This window comes from Ovis aries, chromosome 8, assembly GCF_016772045.2.
Source record: "Ovis aries strain OAR_USU_Benz2616 breed Rambouillet chromosome 8, ARS-UI_Ramb_v3.0, whole genome shotgun sequence".
Classification (NCBI taxonomy): Eukaryota; Metazoa; Chordata; class Mammalia; order Artiodactyla; family Bovidae; genus Ovis; species Ovis aries.
The window spans coordinates 29,291,220-29,314,497 of NC_056061.1; the positions used below are offsets into that span (position 1 = coordinate 29,291,220).

Below are 23,278 nucleotides of genomic sequence, written 5' to 3' on the forward strand. Positions count from 1 at the left end.
AACATTTTAGTCATCTTAGCTGAGATTATCATTCAGGGTATCTGTATAAGTCACGGTCCTCCAAAGAAAGAGATTATATTTTATCACAATATAGAATATGTATATATTGGGTTGCCCAAAATGTTTGTTCAGGTTTTTCTGTCAGATGTTACGGAAAAACCCAAATGAACTTATTGGCCAACACAATATATTTATAGAGAGAATCTAAGGAATTGACCCATGAGACTGTGGGGACTGGCAAATCCAAAATTCACAGGGCAGACTGGTAGGCTGGAAATTCTAGCAAGAGTAGATATTACAGTTTTGAGTCCAAAGGCAGGTCTGGATGCAGAATTCCTTCATCTTCAGGGGACCTGTCTTTTCTCTTAAGGCCATCAACTGAGTGGATGAGGCTTACCCACATTGTGGAGAGTAATCTGCTTTACTCAAAAATTTACTTTAACCACATTTAAGAAATACCTTTATAGCAATACGTAGACTAATGTTTGACCAAACACTGTGCACCATAGCCTAGCCAAGTTGCCATGTAAAACTAACTTTTGCAGCAGCAAATCCACCAAAGTGCTAGAAACAGAAGCCAGTGCTATAATTTCTGATGGTGAAATGATAGCACAATCACGGAGCACAATACAGTAATGTCTTTCTTGGAGGCTTCAGTGAAAATAGGTCTGAGGAGACATCGAGCATCCTCTTAGGAGGCTGACACACTACTCTGTTTTCACAGTCTAGTGCTACTATAAGCCTACAGTGCTTACTATGAGTACTATGAAAGTGAAAGTGTTAGTCATATCTGACTCTTTGTGACACCATGGCCTATAGCCCACCAAGCTCCTCTGTCCACGAATTCTCCAGGCAAGAATACTGGAAGGGGTAGCCATTCCCTTCTCCAGGGGTTCTTGTGGTAAATGTGCTTTTCATATAAAACTATAGGAAAAGGAAGACACAACTGTTTTAAGTTCTAGGTCATAATGATGGAGGCTATTCTGGAAAACTATGATATTTACTCAACCTTGTCAAAATTCAGTAAGTATCTCAAGCTAAAAATAGAAATTGCGCTAGGCTGAGAAGAGTTACTACTGTTGATATACTGCAGGGGGATAAGAATAATGGGCATACCCATTTTAGATTCTAAAGGGTGTTTTCAGGTGATTAAAAATATACTGTCAATTCTTTTTTAAAAAAGGTATTCATGATTTCTTAGAAGCCTAGAAACAGATGAATATAGAAATGCAAAAATCCACAAATTACCTGTGTGCTTAGTCTCTTAGTTGTGTCCAACTCTTTGAGACCCCATGGACTGTAGCCTGCCATGCTCCTCTGTCCATGGGGATTCTCCAGGCAAGAATACAGGAGTGGGTTGCCATTCCCTTCTCCAGGGGCTCTTTCGAACCCAGGGATCAAACATAGGTCTCCCGCATTGCAGGTGGATTCTTCACCGTCTGAGCTACAGGGGAAGCCCAGCTAGCCACACAGAGAATGCTGATGTTTTCTTCACAGTGATTATCAGTAGGTTCACAATGTTTTTCAGGTTTGGAAAAGTTTTCTTTCGTGTGTGTGTGTGTGTGTGTGTGTGTGTTCTTTCTATTTGAGGATTTGGGGAGTGCCTCTAGAAGAAGGTGTGGGAGAGTAGTGTCAACAGTCAGTAGGAAGGAAAGCAAGAGAATCCTGTGCCCTCCATGCTTCTCTTCCTTGATCTTTCTCTTTTTTTCTCCCTCCCTGTCACTAAAAATCAAGCCTTGCCTCAGCATGAAGTTTTATTGCTTAAAACAGAACAGTGAAAGTCTAAATAAGGAATTTCAAAATATATGCATAGGCAAAAGACTGAAAGAAAATATCAATAGTGGTTATTTGGATGGTGGAATTATCAATTATTTTCTTCTTTATATTCTTCTACATAAACAAAAACAACTTTATACTCAGAATGTAATTTATCTTTAAATACATAGCACACAGCAAGAACCTAAAATATCTTGAGGAATTTTTATTTTAAACACAAATGGGTTTTCCTTATGCACAGTATATAAGACTAAGCTTTTACACTGTATAAAACCATATTCAAATAAGATATTCCAGTGTCAGAAAACTTGTTTTCATGCTAGAAAAATTAAAACTCCCCAAATGGTTATACATTTAGATCATCTGATGCATTTATGTGGGAAGTATCAATATTTTAGATTAATTCCTCCAGAATTTATGAATTTTTTATTAGCAGATTTTAAAAACCTGCTTTGCTAAAACTAAAATATTTTTCCAGCTTCTAATTTAAGCTTGAATTTTGTTTATGAAATATATAGCTTGAAAAGCTGCAGTCTCTAACATTTGTTACCTTTTTCAAATCCCTATAGTTTATATCCAGGTTAATTATAGTTGGAGCTCTTAGAATTCCAAATCAGGAGGAATCATTTGTAAAAGCTGTGATTCTTTGAACTGCATAATCATGGGGAGGCCAGAAAGACTGGTTTAGGCAGAGGCTCAAGGTAGTCTCTTCTGGGGAGTAATCACATAAAACAGGAAATGTATAAATCTGTGAACACAGATACATTCATAATTTTCTCTGCAGAGTGTAAATACTGACTGAACTAGAGAGAAAGCAGTATTAGTGGTAAGACCTCCTAGGACTTGACTGAAGTTTCTTGAAAAGAAAAAGAAGAATACTAAAAGGTTGGGTAATAAAAAAAAGTTCTGCATTCCATTGTTCTTCTCTAGAGGGTTATAAGGATGGTGCTCAGTGACCTCTCTGAAATGTCACAAAGAGCAGTGGCATCTGGATTAGGAGAGAAATTAACATGCAGAAGAAACTTCAAAGACCCTTACACAGATCCAGAAGATTCTTTAAGGTACATGTATACATAAATTGCATGTATACTGAATTATGTTATACAATACATCCCTAGATAAATATATGGCCTCTTTGTTTGGTGGATGGATGGATATAAAAAGGGATGCTGGGCCACCTGTAGTTCTTAATGTTAAACCTATCTTGTTTAGAAAAACAAATTCAGAATCAAGACTTAGAATTTCAGAATCAAGACTTTATCACTTTGGTGAGTAACATTAATATACTACTAAAGACTGATGTGATAAAAGAGAAGGGAAGGAAAGTTGAGATGGAGGCACAAAATAAGAAGAGAGAAGAGAAAGGAAGAGAGGAATCAGAAAGGGGGAATTGAATGAAGGGATTAAATTTTGGGGAAATGAGGAATAATCCATCTCCACAGGGCCCCTCTCCCCATGGACTTTTAAGAACCATAGAGAACCCTGTCCATAAACAAGATATAACCTTTCAGCAGAGAAAACATCCAACTTATGTGAGTTTCTTCACACTGGGAGGAAATCTTCTCCCTTGTAGGTGGGTCTTACTGGTAATGAGAAGAAAGGGAAAGGAACTGATACTAGGAATGCTGTGCAAGGGTGAGGTTGCCATCCATTATTTCTGGCCCAGTTTGGTGACAGCTAACGCTATTACTGCCTAGTATCAGAAGATCTCCTATTTCGTTGCTACTGTCTGTTCTATTTTTGTGGGGTGAAGAGAGGGTAGTTAAGGGTTGGTGTGAATACACAGAATTGATTCTGACAGATTTTCTAACCTCTCCAGCAAATCACTTATTTGCTCATCTTTTCCCCATTTTCCCCTGGCTGCTATATTTTTCTCACAAGGGCAAACAGGATTAATGAAGCATATTGACCTAATGGAAACTTGTGAACATATAAATGATCAAAATATGGATTGAAACCTGGAAGAATGCACTTAAAAACTATGTACTTTTCATTTTCCCTATGCTTGTCCTCATAATATTTGATGTCACAGCTAGGGAAATGTTTTGCTGCTTGTCTATTGTTTGCCCATGTGTTGTAAGATGGAGACGGTTTGTATGCTGTAGCAGCAGAAAAGAAGAGTACCTTTGTCCTGAATTTCCTTTTAAAATCCCATTAGCAGGTTATGTGACACTAGATAAATCACTTACCTAAATTTTTTCCTTGAGATGGGAGGAAAAGTTTGGCCTCTAGCACACCTCTACCTACCCCCAAACAATTGTTGACTCAATCTATATCCTATGAGTATATGTTAAATTTCACATATAGTGAAAAATATTTCATTCAAATAAGACACATGTTATAAATTGGTAAGTGGGAAGGGTCAGGGATGAGGGAGACAATTTATAAACTTGTAACAGAGGCTGAAAAATGACCTAAAGTTAACTTAAGGACTCTGGTATTCTAAGTTTAGAGGAGTATATGAAAAATAGTTTAGAAAAATAATGTTTCAGATTGGTCATTTATAGAAATTCAATAAAACACAACATTCAGAAAACTAAGATCATGGCATCTGGTCCCATTACTTCATGGCAAATAGATGGGGGGGAAAATGGGAACAGTGCCAGACTTTATTTTCTCGGGCTTCAAAATCACTGTGGACGGTGACTGCAGCCATGAAATTAAAAGACGCTTGCTCCTTGGAAGGAAAGCTATGACAAACCTAGACAGCATATTAAAAAGCAGGGCTATTACTTTGTCTATACTTTGTCTGTATAGACAAAGCTACGGTTTTTCTAGGCTTCCCTGGTAGCTCAGTCAGTAGAGAATCCACTTGCAATGCGGGAGACATGGGTTCGATCCCTGGGTTGGGAAGATACCCTAGAGGAGGGCATGGCAACCCACTCCAGTGTTCTTGCCTGGAGAGTGCCCATGGACAAAGGAGCTTGGCGGCTACAGTCCATGGGGTCGCAAAGGGCTGGACATGACTGAGCGACTAAGCACACGTAGTTTTTCCAGTAGTCATGTATGGATGTGAGAATTGAACCACAAAGTGGGCTGAGCATCAAAGAATTGATGCTTTTGAATTGTGGTGCTGGAGAAGACTCTTGACAGTGCCTTGGACAGCAAGGAGATCAAACCAGTCAATTCTAAAGGAAATCAACCCTAAATATTCATTGGAAGGACTGATGCTGAAGCTGAAGCTACAATACTTTGGCCACCTGATGCAAAGAGCTGACTCACTGGAAAAGACCCTGATGCTGGGGAAAGACAGAAGGCAGGAGGAGAAAGGGATGACAGAGGATGAGATGGTTGGATGGCATCATTGACTCAGTGGACATGAGTTTGAGCAAACTCCGGGAGATGGTGAAGGACAGGGAAGCCTATCTTGCTGCAGTCCATGGGGTTGCAAAGAGTTGGACAAGACTGAACAACTGAACAACAGCAAATCTACTATACTTTTGTAAATTTTTTTCATGTACTAATATAGTGTTATAAAATCCTATTATTGTTGAATCTGAATTTCCAACTATTTTTGTTGGAAATTACTAACCCTGAAAATTACTAATCCTTTCTTCTTTAATTTATAAGAATGAATATATACTTAAACAATATCACTCAAGAATTGCTCATGCCAGCTGATAAGAAATTTCTACATCTTGTGATGACTGGGCATAAAGTTCCAAAATACAATAATAGTACTAATACTTAAAACAACAATAAAACAAAACAGCAATAACTACCTCTTACTGATGCTTATTATGTCCCAGGAACTCTGCAAAGTTTAAATGAGCTCTCATATCTCATTTAATCCTCACATTCATCCTCTAAAGTAGTTACTGCTCTAGCCCCATTTTGCAGATAAGTAAACAGAGGCCTATTTTAGGAACTAAGCCCAGGATTGTTCAGCAAATGCACCAAGATCCATTCACTTACGTATTCTGCAGTGTGTGTGGACCAGTTGGATGTGCTGGCACCAAGACCCAGGAGGGGGACAATGCTTTCATGAAGTTTATAGTTTTCTGGAGGATAGAATCTTCACTCATTTTTGCTTAAATGACTGCAAAAATGCAGCTTTGATTACATAAAAATTAGTCTTTTAACAAATTTGTCATATGTATTTTGAAACTTTCTGTTTCTATGAATTTGCCTATTCTGGACATTTCATATAAGTGAAATCATATACTGTGTGGTATTTTATGTTTGGCTTTCATTTAGCATAATGTTTTCAAGATTCATCTTGTAGTATGCATCAGTATTTCATTTCTATTACCAAATAATATTCTATATATGAATATGCCACATTTTATTTATCCATTCATCAGTTGATAGACATTTGTGCTTTTCCTCCCTTTTCGTTTTTATGAATAATGCTGTTATGAACATTCCTATGTATGTTTTTGTGTGAATGTTATATTTTTAATATTCTTGAATATATATCTAGGAGTAGAATTACCTGGTTATACAATAATTCTATGTTTAACTTTTCAGGGGAATTGCCAAGCTATTTTCCAAAGTGGCTGCATCATTTTATATTTTCATCAGCAATGTACATCATTGCCAACATTTGTAATTGTCCATCTTTTTGCTTATAGCCATTCTAGTGGGTGTGAAGCAGTATCTCATTATGGTGTTAATTTGCATTTCACTAATGACCAAAGATGTTGAGGGGGCATATATTTTTATGATTTAAGATAATTTTTACTAGAGAACTACAAAACAGAACTACTTGAGTAGCTTTTTTTTCTTGAGGAGCTTTTACAGGATACTACCTGGGCTTCACACCACTTAAAGTGGTAAAAATATTTACCACAATGTTCTATTAGTATTTGGAATGTAACAGAAAACCAATTCAAAATGGCTTAAACTGTGCAGAAAATTATCATGTCATTTAACAAGAAGCACAAGGTCAGAGGATTACAGAGCTGGTTAATACAACCACTCAGTACTATTATGCAGATCCAACTTCCTTTCTCCTATTGTGTCATCTAGCATGCCCATTATGTCTGCACATTTTGTATTAACAGTAGCAAGATGACTGCAGGAACTCTGGGCAATCCATCTGGACCTGAAAATGTCTGGTGGAAGAGAAATCTATCTCAGAAACTTTTAGTTGTCTTTTCTTATATCTCATTGGCCTAGAACTGTATCACATGCCCAAATCTAAACCAGTCACAGACGAAAGAAATGAGAATCCCATGTATATAGTTGAATTGAGATTTATTGCCTTACTAAATGGGAATTAAATGGGAATTCTGCTAACAAGGAAGAAAGGAGAAATGGATGGTGGACAGACAACTGTAACAATATCCCTGTTATATAGCTATAGGCAACAACATTAAGATGATGAAAAATATTAGGCTGTAACTTGAAACTGCTGCTATTGTACCACTGACACACACTAATTTCATATGTTCAGCCTAATCATTTCCAATGCCATTTGACAGACTGGGCTGAGGAATGAGGAGAGGGTAACATTGGTTCCAGGTTTTAGTTTAATCACTAAAAATAGTATAGCTCATAAACCATGAATAAGTTAAACTGATTGATACAAGTAAATCAGACTATTGTGAGCAAAAAGAATTTGTGTAATACAGGATTTTATTTGGAAAGTCCCTGGCAGTCCAGTGGTTGGGACTATGCTTTTACTGCCTTGAGCCAGGGCTCAATCCTTGGTTGGGTAACTAAGATCCTGAAAGCCATGCTGTGCAGCCAAAATAAACAACAGAATAATAACAAAAAATTTTATTTGACTTCTTTATATGTTTCTTGTCACATCTCAAAGTATCACCACTATTCTGAGGCCCAAAGCATTTGTCCCAATGTACGTGCTGATGAAGCCCATGAATGTTTCATTTATACAGACTTAACAGTTTGTTGAATTTTAATTTTGAACAATTAAATCACAGAATGCATTATTCTGTTTTCATTAAGAAACATTTAAAGATTGCAAAGAGAGAGTGACTGTGTACCTTCCATTTTAGGGGTCTTTTAATCTAGGCAGACTTTGAGAAATCTAAAATAAGCTATTTAGTGTATGGAAATGAATAGGACGTCTCATGACTGGGCTACCCTTGAATTGTATAGAGCTATGCACAGAGCAGATTAGAAAATGGCAACCTTTCTCTTTTTGACATTTTAAAATTATGTTTTAATTTTTTGAATAGGCAACATATTCACACAGTACAAATTCAAAAGATACAAAAGTTATATAGCATTCTCCCTCCCACAGTTGTTCCTCAGCCACTCAGGTCTCTTCTCCCAAGATAACTGCTACTAGAAGAAAACGTTTATGAATATTTAAACCTCGCCTTTCCCTACAAATAGCATAATTTACACCATTGTTGTTCTGCTGCATTTTGTTGTTGCTGTTTTTTACCCAACAGGCTGTTATGAAGATCATTCCAAATTGGCATATAATGAGCATACTCATCTCTTCTTTATGGCTCCATAATATTCCACTCAATGGATATACTGTATTTCTTTAACCAGTCCCCTATTAGTGGACATTTAGATAGCTTTCAATATATTATGAATAGTGCTACAAAGAGTAACTTCTACATATGTCATTTTGTACTTATGCTAGTTATATCTCTAGGGAAGCTTCCTAAAGAGACATTACTACCTCAAAGAAGCTATGTTTTTGTAATATTATAAATAAAGCCAAATTTCTCTCTATTCCAGAGACGTTATAGCAATTTAAATTCCCACAGCAATGCATGAGAGCACTGTTTTCTCCACAAATGGCAGCATCCCAGAAAAGAGATTTCTTAAAGTTACCCCTGCACCTTCAATCTGGGTGTGTGGGCAGGACAAGATCTTGTTCTCACTTTTAATACAGAAAAAAATGGTATTACAGGAACTAAAAAAAGAATATAACAATGAAATGGGTAAAACTTTGAGGATGCATAGGAGAGTGAATGGAAAGCATGATTAAAATATTGACAGTATTTAAAATCTTTATACTTTTCTACAATTAACTCTGGTTCTGTTTATAATCAGAAAACAATAGTAAAGTCACACTACTGTTGTCCTTGGGTTAGGAACCTCATTCCCTTTAGGCAAAGCTCTCCTTTAAAGCAGCCTTCATTTCAGTTCCTCTTTAGGCTCAGCACCTGCTCTTCCCTATAGTGTCTCCTCTGCTGGGCCAGAGATGCCAAGGAACTGGGGCAGAAACTACAACACATCTGCATAGTCTGAAAAAGCTACCAAAATGAAAATTCCAACAAGAATGCTTCTTTTATTTTTAAAATGTGTTTTATCCATTTCAATGATCATGGTGGAGTTTCACTTGCTTTCTGGCTTTTCTACGATGGTGGTTTCTGTTTTTCACCATGACCATTAAACATTCTGAACTTCCAAAGACAATGCTATCCAAAAAACAGACCTGCTCACTGGCAGTCCATACCCAGCCTGGGCAAAGGCAGTAAATTAGAAGCATTTCTTCCAGGAGGTGACTCAGATATCCCAGCCTGGCCCAATGCTGCACTCACTCTGCATACAGACTGAGAGCTGTTGCAGTTGCAATATTCTCTCTAAACTCCTGCTCCTTTGTTGACTTGTAGAGGCTTACATTCCAAAAAAGGTAATTTGAAAGTGCTGCTGAATTTAGATGCATTTTGCTAATTTGTTTTTATTATGCATAGAAATATTGGTATAAAAGGTGTTTCAATTATTTTCTAAGGGAGGGACCTATGCATTCTCTGCAGCCACAAAGCTTTTAAATGGAGTTATTTTTCTCAGCCTATAATCGTTCTCCCTTTTAAGTACCCCAGCAGAAAAAGTAAGTTTACTGCTCCTGGCACAATGGGCCTCTTCACTTTTTAGGTTTGGGAGACCTGGGTGACCTACGAAAGTTAATTAGAAGGTTAACAAAGACGAAGACGGAGTCGAATCCATCGCCTCTCCTTCAGCCAAAGATGTCATCCATTAATTAGGGAAATCGTTAAGGTGGCCTTTATAGAATCCATAGAAAGTCTGCTGTTGGCGGCCGACAGTTTTGATCAGATTTTCCTCTCCCCAATAATGCTATCCTTAATAGTACGAAAAGCAGAGGTCTGGGGTGGGGGAGGGGAAAGAGGAGGGGGTGGGAAGGATGTGTTTCAGCAACAGTACAGTTAACCAGCCGCTGATTGTGACGGCTTTGATTCTCAGGCTGCCCCGCATTCTTGTTCCATGATGTAATCCTTATTGAACCTGGAAGGCGAGGGAGCGCGAGGGAGGCGGGAGAAGCTTCTGCTCCCGCCTCGAAGCCACAGGAGGCCCTGGGAGTTAGGAGCTCTCCCCCGGGGTGGGCCGCGCTGCCAGACGCTCTGAGGCAGCACCGCGGCTCCAGCAGCCCGAGGACGAGGGCAGCTCGGGCTGGGCATGGCTGTCCGGGTCTGGTGGGCGCCCGGACTCTTTTGGTTGCTTTGAGGAGGAAGATTTCTCCCTGTCTCTCTCCCTTCCTGTTGATTCTCTGCAATCAAAACACCGGTTCAACTAAGGAAAAACTTTTGAGTCTCTCTGCCATCTTGAGAACCACAAGGGAAATACAAAAGTCTGAGTATTTGGTGGTGGTTGCATAGTCACGACCTCTCTGCCATCCTGTTTCTTGTCTCTGGTGCTTACTTGAACCCGGAATTTGTAATTTAGACAGTACAGCCTTCAGGGCTTCTGTTTTGGTATTATGTATTTAAGGTGGTGTTAATTCTGAATATGAAATGCCTTTATTTTTTAATATAGAACTTTTTTTCCTCTACATCATTTAAACTATTCATTTAAACTATTTTTAAGTGTACAATTCAGTGGCATTAAGTACATTCACTTTATTGTGTACCTATCACCACCATCCATCTTCCCCAACTGTCTACACTGTGATACTTATTTTTTAAACTACATTACAGGGTTGGTTCCATGGTTTTCTCAGTTATCAGTAAGTTCTTAAGGAATCAGCATCTTTTAGTCTTGGGAGTTTTTGCATAATTCTTCAATGGCAAAAGTTGGAACAATACAATGTGGCCCTTGTTTACCATGCAAAACATTTCCATGTACCTCTGTGTCTCTCTGGACTGATATTGAGCAAATACCGTACAAAACCTCACCTAGACAGTACATCGCCATTTTGGTTTGCCTTACTTAGGCTACCCCAGAGTGGGTAAGTTGCTCAGAGAAGGAAGTGTCACTCTCAGTTCTTAGCATCACCATGGAAAGGACCAAAACTACTATCATACACATAAAAGTTACTCACACCGAGGCCCTTGTCTTTCTCAGCCAAGGAGAGTTCCTTTCCTCTGTCATCTTCCCAGCTCCTCCCTACACAGGAGGCTAAACTTCATGGTTCAGACCAGGGCCTGGAACAGCATCTGCCACTAACAAACATCCTGTGAGCAGCCCCTTTAGTTATCCCTCCCTCTTCCTGGCTGAAGGCACAGGGCTGGGGAAGAAGAAGGAGGGCAAGTGTCCCCAGCTTTACAGAGGAAATAGTAGTAACTGTCAAACAGCTAAATGATTAAAAGCACATGGAATAAAAAAAACACATAAATTATGAAACACAAGCTTTACATGTCTTAGCTCTCTCTGTGTGCTCAGTTGCTTCTGTCGTGCCCAACTCTTTTCAACCCTATGGATTTTAGCCCACCAGGCTCCTCTGTCCATGGGATTCTCCAGGCAAAAATACTAGAGTGGGTTGCCATGCCCTCCTCCAGGGGATCTTCTCAACCCAGGGATCGAACTCCTATCTCCTGTACCTCCTGAATTGGCAGAAGGATTCTTTATCACTGAGCCACTGGGGAAGCCTATATCATAGCTCTATAGGTTATCGACACGAAAATTTAAAATAATACCCCAACACTGAAGCTGCTGTATAGCACAGGCAGCTCAGCTTGGTACTCTGTGATGACCTAGGGGGTGGGATGGGGATGGGGTGGGAGAGAGGCTCAAGAGGGAGGGGATATATGTATACTTACAGCTAATTCTCATTGTTGTACAATAGAAACTAACACAGCATTGTAAAGCAATTATCTCCCCCATCCAAAGGATCTCTATTCCCACCCCCCAAAGCTTTGTACCTTTGATTTCAGTTTTACTGTAATGTGTACTTAGCATGTTGTTAAACTGCTACATATTTCTTTTGCTGTTATGGTTAGGAATGTATAAAGGACCCTCAACTAAATGAATTAACAGTCTCTTAGTGGTTAGTTGGTGGTGGCTGAGCCACACACATAAAGTGCTCCCATGTGACTTCTCTGCTTCAAAGATTGCTTGCTGAAGCACTTTATCTGGCCATCTTAACTGCATTTTAAGAGTCATCAGAGGAGCTCTGAAAATTTCTAAGATGCACCTCAGACCAACTATATAAGGATTTCTGAGGGTAGGACAATAGAATGGTATGTTTTTAAAGCTCCAATTTAAAGTGGGATTCCAATGTGCACTTATGTATCTAAGGTGATTTATGAGGTTGAGAACTGTGATGTTTAATTTTATGTATCAACTTGAATGAGCCAAGGGATGCCCAGATAGTTGGTCAGACATTATTCTGGATGTGTCTGTGGGGGTGTTTTGGACTGAAGTAAACATTCAAATCAGTAGCTGAGTAAAGCAGACTGGCCTCCCTAATGTGAGTGGGGCTTATGCATCAGTCGAGGACTTGAATAAAACAAAAAGAGGAGTAAGAGGGAACATCTCCTACTTGACAGCCTTTGAGCTGGGATATCAGTTTTTTCCTGCCTTTGGACTTGAAACATCGGTTCTTCTTGGATCTTGAGACCACCAGTCCTTGGACTAGAGCTACAGCTGATTTCTTTTCTTTTTATAATTTTATTTATTTATTGGCTGTGCTGGGTCTTCACTGATGTGCAGGCTTTTCTCTAGTTGTGGTGAGCAGGGGCTGCTCTCTTAGTTGTGGTGCATGGGCTTCTCATTGCAGTGGCTTCTCTTGTTGCACAGCATGGGCCGTTTTGTGCATGAGCTTTAGTATTTGTGGCACGTGGATTCAGTAGTTGCGGCTTCCAGACTCCAGAGCACAGGCTCAGTAGCTGTGGTCACAGGCTTAGTCGCTCCACAACATGTAGGATCTTCCTGGACCAGTGATGGAACCCACATCTTCTGCACTGGCAGGCAGATTCTTTACCACTGAGCCACCAGGGAAGCCCCTCTCATCCATTCCTGAAGTTGATCTTTCTTGGGAAGTGATTAAATAGCACCTATTGTTGAAGACAGCAATAAGGCCTGACCCTGATACTCCAGCTTTGATTCTGGATCAGTCTTTTGGCTTGAACTGATCAAGAGTCACTTCCTTTAGAATCTTCAAGAGCAAATTTAAATGAGTATGCACTAACATCATCTTCTCTTTCCGATTTGCAACCATTTCTGGTGGAGATGTGTTGTGAATATCCATCTCAGGTGCATCTACTATGGCTTTTGCTTTTAAGAGGAAACACACCATTCTGTCACTGGAAAGGCAGACGTGACCTCTAGAGGCAGTCAGGGCAGCATAGGCAGAATACAGATGGAAACCAATGGAAATCTCACAGGAACTACAGAGTAAAAGGTTTTAAGTGTTGCCTTTGAGGGAACTTTCAAGGCCAACGAGGAAGGGAGCCTTCTAAAGTACATTATTGTGACTCTGGAGAAGCTCTTGGCCCCAAAGGCTCTCAACAGGTCCCAGGGGAGGTGCACAGAGTCAGGGAGCACAGCATGGTACTGTGCATACTGGAACATGGAGCACCTCTCTGGTTTCAACCACCATAGCAGTCGTGGGTTAGATGGCATCTCCTCCAGCCCTAGCCCTGCAGGGCTGAGCAGAGAAGACCCTGTCACTACTTGCATGTCCCACTCCATGGAAGTTGTAAAAGAAGGTTCATCAATCGCCTTCTTATCCCCATCACAAAAGTCACCCCACAGCTGCTTTGTAAAGTGAGAGCAATGCCTCTGCGGCTGAGCTGCAATCCTCCTGCCTATACTTGGTTCTTGAACAATGCCACTGTTGGGGTGCCGACCCTCAACTCAGTAAAAAAAAAAAAAACCCAAGCATAACTTTGTACAGTTAGCCTTCATCTGCAAAGCTGCATCTGCAGAATCAACCAACCTTGGGTGGTGTAGTAAAGTATTTAGTGAAAAAATTTGCATATAAATGGACATGTAAAGTTCAAACTGATGTTGTTCAAGGGTTAACTGTACATCATTGGCTCTCCTTGTTCTCAGGCCTTTGAACTTGGACTGCAACTACACCATTAACTCTTGTGGGTCCAGGTGCTGACTGCAGATTCTGGGACTTGTCAACCTCCATAACTGTGTGAGACAATTCCTTACAACAAATCTATTTCTATATAGATATTCATCCTATTGGTTCTGATTCTCCAGAGAACCCTGACAAATACAGATTTTGGTACCATGAAGTGGAATGCTGCTGTAAAAAATACCTAAAAATGTGGAAGCTGCTTTGGAACTGGAAAATAGGTGGAGGCCAGAGGAGCTTTGAGGTGCATGCTAATAAAAAGTCTATATTGCCATTAAGGGACTCAGTTCAGTTCAGTTCAGTCGCTCAGTTGTGTCCGACTCTTTGCGACCCCATGAATCGCAGCATGCCAGGCCTCCCTGTCCATCACCATCTCCCGGAGTTCACTCAGACTCACGTCCATCGAGTCCGTGATGCCATCCAGCCATCTCATCCTCAGTCGTCCCCTTATCCTCCTGCCCCCAATCCCTCCCAGCATCAGAGTCTTTTCCAATGAGTCAACTCTTCGCATGAGGTGGCCAAAGTACTGGAGCTTCAGCTTTAGCATCATTCCTTCCAAAGAAATCCCAGGGTTGATCATCTTCAGAATGGACTGGTTGGATCTCCTTGCAGTCCAAGGGACCCTCAAGAGTCTTCTCCAACACCACAGTTCAAATGCATCCATTCTTCGGCGCTCAGCCTTCTTCACAGTCCAACTCCCACATCCATACATGACCACAGGAAAAACCATAGCCTTGACTAGATGGACCTTAGTCAGCAAAGTAATGTCTCTGCTTTTGAATATGCTATCTAGGTTGGTCATAACTTTTCTTCCAAGGAGTAAGCGTCTTTTAATTTCATGGCTGCAGTCACCATCTGCAGTGATTTGGGAGCCCCCAAAAATAAAGTCTGACACTGTCTCTACTGTTTGCCCATCTATTTCCCATGAAGTGATTAAGGGACTAGTGGTATAGAAACATGGATGTTAAAGGTGATTCTGGTGAGAGCTCAGAAAGGAAAAAAGAGAGCTAGAGAGAAAGCCTGCATCTTCTTAGAAAATACTTAGCAGAATGTTTGTAGAAATGTGAATGTTAAAGACTATTCTCATGAAATTCAAGTAGAAGTGAGGAATAAGTTATTGGAAACTGGAGGAAAGGTGCTCTTTATTATATAATGGATAAGAACTTGGCTGAACTGTGCTCTAGTGTTTTGTGAAAGATTAAACTTGCCAGCAATGAAACTGGGTATTTAGCAAAGTTTTCTAAAGCAAAGTATTGAAGATGTAGCTTTAGTCATCCTTACTACTTTTAATAAAATACAAGAGGAAAGAGATGAGTTGAAGAAAGAATCTTTAAGCAAAAAGGAACTGGAACTTAAAGACTGGAAAAGTCTCAAACTATCCATCACAAAAAAAAATGAAGTAGATGTTCTGAAAAGAACTCTAAGGGTGTGGGTGGCTGAACAGCTTTTTAATGAAATTAAGATGAGTGTGAACCGTAGATCCAATCAGTCAGTGTGAAGAAAGCTAAGTGCTGAAGAATTGATGCTTTTGAACTGTGGTGTTGGAGAAGACTCTTGAGAGTCCCTTGGACTGCAAGGAGATCCAACCAGTCCATTCTAAAGGAGATCAGTCCTGGGTGTTCTTTTGGAAGGAATGATGCTAAAGCTGAAACTCCAGTACTCTGTCCATCTCATGCGAAGAGTTGACTCATTGGAAAAGACTCTGATGCTGGTAGGGATTGGGGGCAGGAAGAAAAGGGGACAACAGAGGATGAGATGGCTGGATGGCATCACCAACTTGATGGACATGAATTTGAGTGAACTCCGGGAGTTGGGTGATGGACAGGGAGGCCTGGTGTGCTGCGATTCATGAAGCTGCAAAGAGTAGGACACAACTGAGCGACTGAACTAAACTGAAACTTGCCAGCAATGAAACTGGGTATTTAGGAAAGGTGATTTCTAAAGCAAAGTATTGAAGATGTAGCTTTAGTCATCCTTACTACTTTTAATAAAATACAAGAGGAAAGAGATGAGTTGAAGAAAGAATCTTTAAGCAAAAAGGAACTGGAACTTAGAGACTGGAAAATTCTCAAACTATCCATCGCAAAAAAAAATGAAGTAGATGTTCTGAAAAGAACTCTAAGGGTGTGGGTGGCTGAACAGCCTTTTAATGAAATTAAGATAAGTGTGAACCAGAGATCCAATCAGTCACCTCAGTAGATGCCAGAAATAGAGATTATACCACCAGAAATGCTGCTAGCTTCAAGAAAATGGGACAGAATGAAGGAAGGTTGCTAACATGGGCTATCCTTCAAGAAAACAGAATGATATGAAGGTGATTCAGAGGGCTGCCTAATATAGGCCCAGGGGGCAAGGCTGTTTCCTTCCTGGTTTCAGAACTTGGGGCCCTTGAAAAAAGCCATGGTGGGGGCTCTCAGCAGAGAACTGGAGGAGCAGGGCTGCCCACAGAGCCTTGGGGGTGACGCTGCCACCTCAGGGGCCCCAAGGGCAATGCATCAAACCAAAGAGGATTATACCCAAGCCTTTAAGATCTAATGGAATTTCTCTTGCTAGGTTTTAGACTTGCCTGGGACCTGTCACCCTTTCCTTCTTTCCTGTCTCTTCCTTCTGGAACAAGAATGTCTATACTGTGCCTGCCTCCCCACTGTATTTTGAACATATAACTTGTCTGGTTAGGAAAGGAATTTTTCTTTAGGATGAGTCTCACCCATTTCTGGTTTAGATGCTATTTAGATTAGACTCTGGACTTTAGAGTTGATGCTAGAATAAATTAAAATCTTAGGGGTTGTTAGGATGGAGTACATGTATTTGCCTGTGAGAAGGACATGAATTTGGGGGGGCCCAGGGGTCAGAATGTTATGGACTGAATATGCCCCCTCAATTCATATGCTTAAGTCCTAACCCCCCAATGTGACTATATTTGGAGATAGGGCTTATTGGGGGGTGATATGGGTTTAATGAGGCCATAAAAGTGGGGCCTTAAATCAATAGGGCTGGCATCCTTATAAGAAGAGGAAGAGACACTGGAGCCCTCTCTTCCTCACATGAGGACGCACATCTGTAAGCTAGGAAGAGAGCTCTCACCAGAAACCAGATTAACCAGTACTTTGATCTTGGGCTTCCCAGCTTCCAAAGCTATGAGAAAATAAATTTCTGTTGTTTGAGTTGCACAATCTATAGCATTTTGTTATGGTAGCCTGAGTAGACAAATATAAGGACCATCTAAAAGAGATAGCAATCACTGCCCGCACACATATCCCCTTCTAAAATAATCTACCCTCACCTGCCCCATGGGGTACATGCCCCTGTGTCCTCAGCTTATTGGTCAGGTTGAGCATCTGACCCAGAAGACTCTATCCATGGGCCCCTGAAACATTTCACACATAAACCCCACAGATCAGAGTTTCATTTATGTTCATAAGATCTTCTTTTGCATTATGAATTCTCTAGGCATAACTCACGTTAGGATAAGTTACTTGGTCAGATCATAGCACCTACCTGAAAAGCTCATTGTAACAGTGATTTTGAAACTTGAGGCACTTTCCAAAAAGGACAGGCTTAAAAGGACAGCAGTTAGAATCTTTCAGAAGCAAAGGTCAGAATGTGAGTATGGGACACCTATAGGAGAGTGGCTAAGAAGTAGGTGAGGGTGGGGAGATTGAAGGACACCAGGCAGTGCAGTTTTCCCTGGGATGATTCTTTACCCCTCACCTCCAATTCATCTTGAGGGTGGCCTTTGTCATAACTGTCCTAATCAAAGCAGATTTGACTGTAAGGGTTAAAGACCCATTCAAACGTACTTATGTATTGGGGGAGGGGTCGTTATTGAATGGATACAGTGGAAATCTAGCAGGACTTCTTGGAAAACTACAGTTATTTCTTCCTCTTCCCCCAACCCTGCTCCTTACCACCAGGCCCTGTGGCTTCTTGTGTTAGTTCACCTGGGCAGGTCTACCCACCCTCTCTTACAAAGGCTCTCTCAGCCACCTCAAGGGGGGATGGCCCTGGACAGGGTTGTCAATCATGAAACATCCACGAGGAAATTCACGCTGAAAATTTCTGTTCAGATTGTTAGGAATGTCCAAAGATACCTTATTTTGTCTATTTTAAGTCCTAAATAATTAGATTTAAGTTTGGATAATAGGCATACTTAGTGAAGTATTATGACTCATCTTCTGATAAAAATTTTGTGTTAACCACAAAATTCTTTTATAAAAAAACTCTATTGTAAAGTATTTCTAAAATGTTCACTTTCCTCTCTTTTTAAGATAGTGACAATATTTGCTCCCTTTTGTGATACGTGAATCCTAAGTTTTAATAGCAATTCCCATGGAAGAGATCTTAGGGAAAAGTAGACACAGTACTGAGTTTAGAGAGTCAGAATACCACATTCATCCCAGTTGTATCATCCGAGGAACCTCAGGCATGTCACTGAGCCTCTCTGAGCCCTGCTTTCCTCACATGAGAAAGAGGAAATGATGGTAGGGTAGGAATACTTTTCTTTTTATCTGGGGGTAATCACTTTCAATTTATATGTAAAATTAACTTGAAAGTGGAAAGCTTCAGCTTTTATCTCTGGTATATAGGACTTGTACTATCTCTGGTATATAGGACTTGCACTCTGGTATGAATGACTTTTACAGTGTGAATGATCTCCATATACAAGGATAGGAAATTGGGCTGAATTTGTGCATGCTGATGCTGTTAAGTCGCTTCAGTCGTGTCTGACCCTGTGTGACCCCATAGACAGCAGCCCACCAGGCTCCCCCATCTCTGGGATTCTCCAGGCAAGAACACTGGAGTGGGTTGTCATTTCCTTTTCCAATGCATGAAAGAGAAAAGTGAAAGTGAAGTCACTCAGTCATGTCCGACCCTCAGCGACCCCATGGCCTGCAGCCTTCCAGGCTCCTCCATCCATGGGATTTTCTAGGCAAGAGTACTGGAGTGGGGTGCCATTGCCTTCTCCAGAATTTGTGCATATTCTAGATCATATTAGGGTTTTTTTTGTGTGATACCAAATTCCTCATAGGAACTGGTTCTTTTGGCCTTTTTTTTTCCTTCACAAAGTGAAAGTGGGAAAGTAGGAAAACAAATATATAAGTTGAGGGCTCATTCACTGAGTATATGTTTAACTAAGTTGCTACTGTACAAGAAAGTCATTAATAGTGTATTCATTTCTTTTAAGCTTATTCAACAAATATTCACCAAGGATATTGGGAACATGTTGAATAGACATGATCCTTGTCCTCATGGAGCTGACAGTCTCGTACTTGAAACACTCACACATCAAAAAGGCACTAAGGATATATGCTCCATCTCCCCTGGCCTATTTTCTGAGTTCCTGCAAATGTTTCTTTTGACCAGGGCCTAGAATGAGTTGGGGGAAGGAGGACAAACATCAAAGTCCAGCAACTGAGAAGAGGGCTTGGGCCTGAATATAAATCCCACATAATTTTTAGATCACTGTCCTTGGTTGAGGTGGGGGAGAAGATTTTTTTACCAAAGCTGGAACATTGACTATATATAACAGTATCCAAATACTGCTTCCCTGGTGGCTCAGAGGATAAAGTGTCTGCCTGGAATGCAGGAGACCCGGGTTTGATCCCTGGGTTGGGAAGATCCTCTGGAGAAGGAAATGGCAACCCACTCCAGTACTCTTGCCTGGAGAATCCCGTGGAGGGAGGAGCCTGGTAGGCTACAGTCCATGGGGTTGCAAAGAGTCGGACACGACTGAGCGACTTCACTTTACTTATCCAAATATCATATCTTGTCTCTACTCTAATATACTAACACTATTCCAATAGCTACTCCAATAGCTAACACTATTTGAGAGTCTGTCCAGGATTAGGCACTGTACTGAACACTTTCCATGTTTTGTCTTTAATCTTCACACCAGCCTTGCAAGATAGATACTTGCATCATCCTCAGTTTGCTTATGAGGAGACTGCAGCTGTAGAGAACATGGCCAAGGTCACAATAGATGGTTATAACAGAATTAAACCTGTTCTGTCCTACTTGAGTACATAACTTCTTCCTGCCAAACCATGTAGGGCCTTTACTATTTTCTAAACAGAACAGTGGGCTTTCCAGGTAGCACTAGTGGTAAAGAACCTGCCTGCTAATGCAGGAAACATAAGAGACGTGGGTTCAATCCCTGGGTTGGGAAGATCCCCTGGAGGAGGACATGGCAAACCACTCCAGTATTCTTGCTTGGAGAATCCCATGGACAGAATAGCCTGGGGGGCTATAGTCTGTAGGGTCGCAAAGAGTCGGACACAACTGAAGCAACTTAGCATGAATGCAAACAGAACAGTAAGAAACCTGTGTTTCTATCCCTTGTCACAAAATACATGTCTTTCAATATACTACATGATAATAACAACAGCTAATATTAATTGAGCAATTACTATGTGCTAGATACTATCCTAATTTATATGTATGAATTTATTCAATCCTCAAAAACCTATGAAGCAGTTACTCTTTTTATTAAACTTTATTTATTATTTTGTAGATGAGGAATTGAAACACAGAGAGATGAAGCAATTTGTCCATGATAACTCAGCCGATTTATGGCAGAGACAGAGTCAGACCCAAGTTGCCTGGGGCCAGAGATTAAAATCTGTCATTTCATCCAAATGAAATACATTACTTTCAATGTCTATCACAGTTTCATTAATTGGTGAAATAAAGATCACTAGCATGTGAGGGACCCTTCTTCCTTACCTCCCACCCCCATGAGTAGAAGACCCAATTCCATTCACAGTCTGATGGAACATTTTCCTCTCTCATTGTGCAGTGTGAAACTTATACAACTGAATGTAATATCTCTGAATTTCATCTGCTGTGGAATGGCACATGATAAAAAATGCATCACATATTCTAAGTCTGTGCTTTCTCACTAATTTAGTCTTTTTTCTCAAACGCAGAGCATTTCCCATATCAAAAAGTTAACAGCACTCTCTGAGAAGAGGAATTGGAGAAACCAGGAACATTTTCTTTAGCAGCTCAGGCAAGTGACTGAAAAATCAAAAATTAATTTTTTTTATCAAATCAGATTTTAGATCTTCCCTCTGACTATTTGGGTAAATTGGGCAGTGGCATAACTGACTGGGCAGCAACCTCAGTGGCTCAGCGAGGAGCGAGGCATAGGCAGCAGGAAAGTGTTAGGGCATCAGACCAGTGAATTCTAACTTCAGTCTACTAAAAACAATCTCCCTCTTTCTGTATCACAGAGACACACAGGAGAGATTTTTGAAGCAGACTGATGCCCTCAGATATAAACCTAGTTTGTGGCTATGAACCATTAAGGATGCTTGATAACTACTAATTAAGTAAATTAGAAACACAATATATAATTACTGATGTTCTACTTTCCCCCCTGTCTTTGCTGCACCACAGGAAAAAGTTTCCACGGCAATTGGTTTGTATAAGCAAAGACCAAAATTAAATTAAGAGGTCACATGCCAGTAGCAAAGACAAAATCAGGGAAACATTTTCTAATCAGAAACTGCAAAGAAGTTTGGGCCTTTATATAATAGAGAAATTAGGATTGGATAGTGGTATTCTTTCAACCAACTTTTCACAAATATTTCCTGGAACAGGCCAAAGGACTGAATCCTCATTTAGCCTATTCTTTTTTCAGATATAACTGAACTCACTTGTTTTGGTTTCTGCCTCCCCACCTTCCACGCAGGGGTAAGGGCAGTGCTGCTCTGCTTTCATGTGGCACAGCCGCAGTCATAAACCACGTTTGAATACCTCTTCTCCAGGTATCAGAGCCTCTAAGTCTTTTCTTCCAAAGCTCCTGTCTTCTCACACCCCAGGGAAATTCCTCTATACCCTCCACTCCCCCAGTGATGTTCAGCAACCCACCCCCTTCACTACCTTGCACTCCCCAGCCCCAAAAGTTATCCTATGAAAATGAACAACTCCATCAGCTGTGGAGAAGATCATCTGAGAAATATCCTCTGAGAGGATTCTGGTGCAGGAAAATACAAAGAAGAGTCTAGAATCTTTGACTGCAATCACTGACCATTGCGAGAGGTGACACTAAGCTGAAGGAACATGCATTCCTTGGGGCAGAGGGATGGATGTATGCATCAGTAGGAGGAAGAAAGATAGCTCTTGTTGCTGTCTGGGGTCCATGGGAGAGGATTTAACCACACACACATCAGGATGGAGTAAAAAGTCTCTAAAGACATATTCATTCCCACAGCAGGCCTCTGGTTTGGCATCTACTTACCTCCTCAGACTCATCAGCCATCTCCCCGGGAGGGGGAGGACGTGACTAGTCAGACGATTCCCACCACCCCCCTGGACACCTCTGCAAGCTCCTGAGTTCTCCCCGGCAGGGTGGCTGGCTGACTTGGCTTCAGAGTTTTATGAATATGAGCTTTGACTCCTGCTCCTTGAAATTAAAAAAAAAAATGTTCAGATGAAGGCACAACAGGGAAAGGTAAGAAGCCTATGTCTCTCTCCTCTCTGTTCTTAAATGGTAGTTAAGAGGTAGTTTTTTAAAAGATATTTCATTTGGATATAGAAACTTAAACGAAAAATTCCCTTTCCTCTTTGAGGATTCTTTTCCACTATGTTTGTCAGAGGCTAAAACTAAGGTGCTTTTGGAACATGAACACACACACAAGCATGCTCACCCCAACACACCACAGTCTCTGCTCTTTTACTCACATTTCATCCCTGAGGACGTGCAGGCCTCCAGGACAAGAACCACAGTCACTGGGCAGTAGGGTCTGGTGAGCAGCCAGGGGGCTGGTGGGCTCCGTCTGCTCTTGCCATGAGTGGTTCTTTGGCCTGGTTTAGCAGGGTTGAGAATCTGTGTGATTTTAGAATGGTGTCCCAGCATCTAGTTGTCCTGTCTCCAAGTGCAGCCTTCTACGTGCAACAAGGGAATTTGGGCTTTTCTGAAACAGGCTTCTGAGAGCAAGAGCAGAGGGAGCCAAGCGTGAAGGGTGTCAGCAGTGGTGACACGCCCTGAGGGAAGATGTGGGACCAGCTGGGCTCTGAGCCAACAGTAAGAGAAGGGAAGGCTGCTGTGAGTCAGAGTAACTACTCTGGATCCCTACTGCTCCTGGACCATAATTTTAAAGTGGTCTTAAAAGTGGTCTTCACCACTGGTCTTGCCTTGATCCAGGAGAGTGCACTAATTTTCATTCCTTAACATATTACTTTGCAATGAAGTTATTATCATACAAATGGTACTTAGTCCTCATAATCCATGAAAAAAGTAGCATTGTCCCCATTTCATTAATGAAGAAACCAAGGCTTCAGAGTGGTTTAAGCCACACATTC

At 40.9% G+C, this 23,278-nt stretch overlaps 1 pseudogene; it reads right to left on the reverse strand.

Moving 5' to 3' along the window:
* LOC114116123 (protein Mis18-beta-like) overlaps positions 1-22,235 on the reverse strand; it is a 39,360-nt pseudogene extending 17,125 nt beyond the window's left edge.
* Positions 22,236-23,278: the final 1,043 nt, after the last annotated feature.